Genomic DNA, 2,169 nt, shown 5'->3' with positions numbered 1-2,169 from the left:
TGTGCGCCCACCCAGGCCTGGTGCAGGTTCATCCCATCTGGATGATGTGCCCCCCTGTGCTGGCACAGAACACACAACAGCACCTGTGTTTGCTACAAGCCAGTGAGACCTCCCCCTCACCTGCCCCATGTCAATGCACTGGGCAGCCACCCACAGTCCTCCCGGAGCCAGAGCCCCTGGTCTCTCTGAGGGTTTTTTAAATCTCTCCTTGCTACACCTCATGGAATAAGGAGGTCTGCTTGACTGCCTACATGCCCACCTTACCCCCGGGGAGCCCCAGGGGTGCTGCGTGGGTGCAGCAGGGCTGGGGGCTGCCTGCTGCGCTGGCACATGGCAGTAGGTCAGTGAGGATGTGACAGGGTCACTACCTGGGTGGAATGGAACCAGGAGTGGTGCAGACCTGTGGGAGCAGAGGCAGGATGAGTGCCACTGCAAGTGCTGAAAGCTGTGCACCCAGCACCCCAGGCTGCTTTATCTACACAGCTCAGCATGCTTCTCTGGCTGGGTGCTCCGCATGGGAAGGCCCAGTACTGCTGCTGGGGGATGGGCTGAGAAAAAAACCTGATGTCCCTCCACCAGCTCAAGGTTGGCAGTGGGGTCCCCCCCACACTCCAAAGGCAGGAGAGCTGCTGCCAGCTGTGCTGCCTGATGACCAGGAGCCAGGTATGTGCTGGTGCCTGCTCCCATGTGACAGCAAAGCTGAAGGGGATGCAGACCTCTGAGTGTGCCAGTGCCTGCTCCCTGAGGGGCAGAGCTGCAGGCAGGACAGACCCCAGACCAGCAGCACAGGGCTCATCCAGCGAGTGAAATGTTGCTGCTGAGGCTGGCAGAGGGTGATGTTGTGCTGGGGGGCACAGTGCTTGGAGTGGGTTGGCTTTAGCACAGTTACTTGGGAATGGGCTGTCATGCTCCAGTGGAGCCTGATGCTGCTCAGGGCTGGAGAGTGGAGAGCTGCTGAGGAGCCAAGGGCTGAGGAGCAGAGGGCTCTGGGATGTCAATGCAGCTGAAGACCCACCCTGTCAAACAGTGTGGAGTGAGATATCTGAACCAACAACACCCTGGAAACTGCTGGACCTTCAAGGCACCTCCACCACACCCCATCTTTTGGGCCTTTCTGGGTCCTTCTTGTGTCAGGGGATGATGTGGTCCTGCTCCATCCCATGCATCTCCTCAGGTTGTTGGGAACTCCCAGAGGAGCAGTGAACTGAATCCCTGTGACCTGCTCTCGGGAAAGTCCCTTGGTCTCTTCTGGTCAGGGCAGGGAGCAGCACCTGGCAGCTGTATGTTTTGCAGAGCCCACAGCACCTCTGGGTGACAGCAGAAGCTTAGTCCTCTTCCAGTAAATACTTCTGGCCTTTGCCCAGAAACAAGATTGAGTCTGTCCTCTGCCGAGCAGGGTTTTAGCTCGGGGTTTCCATGGGATCCTCCTGACAGCCTGACACCCACGCTTGGCTGTCCTGGCACTGCCATCTGGGATGGTATGGGAGGACAAGGATACCACAAGCACCTTCTGAGTTGGAGCAAGCACTGGGACCATGTGGGGCAACACATCCCCAGGGACCCCTGGCAGGTGGGCTCTGAGAGTGTCCTGGGCATTAGTCCCGCGGGATGTTAGGGAGCAGAACAAATAGCCCTCCACAGCATGCAGGGGCACCACATGGTGTGAACTCCGGGCGCAGTGGGAAAGGCTCCGGGCAGGAGGTGCTGGTGGCTCTCTGTCCCGCATCCCACATGCCAGGGGTGCAGCAGTTTCTGTGGCAGGAAGGCCCCGCGCCCGGACTGCAGCCGGTCCGGGCTAGCCAAGGGGACCTCTGCGGGCAGCGATACACCCGCAGCGGGTGTGCCACCGCAGGCGGGCCAGACTCGAGTTCCCCTTCACAGGCGTGGTGACCGGGACGGGAGGCAGCCCGGAGCCTCAGGGCACGGCACGGCTCGGCTCCGTGCACGGTCCTGGGGCCGGACCGGGCACCGGGACCCCCCTGCTCCGGCGGGGCGGGGCCGGGCCGACGGCGGCAGGGCGGGGCGGGGCGGGCGGGGCGGGGCGGGGCGGGGCGGGCGGGAGGCGGGCGGGGCCCGGGGCGGGGCGGGGCGGGGCGGTGGGAAGTGGCGGGGCTGCGTCGCTGCCAGGAGCGCGGGCGGGAGCGGAGCGGAGCCGAGGCGGGCGGCAGG

Source organism: Myiozetetes cayanensis, unplaced genomic scaffold (genome assembly GCF_022539395.1).
Source record: "Myiozetetes cayanensis isolate MyiCay16 unplaced genomic scaffold, myiCay2020 scf21, whole genome shotgun sequence".
Lineage (NCBI taxonomy): Eukaryota > Metazoa > Chordata > Aves > Passeriformes > Tyrannidae > Myiozetetes > Myiozetetes cayanensis.
The sequence above is the reverse complement of the archived record's forward strand: the minus strand, read 5'-3'. Positions refer to the sequence as shown.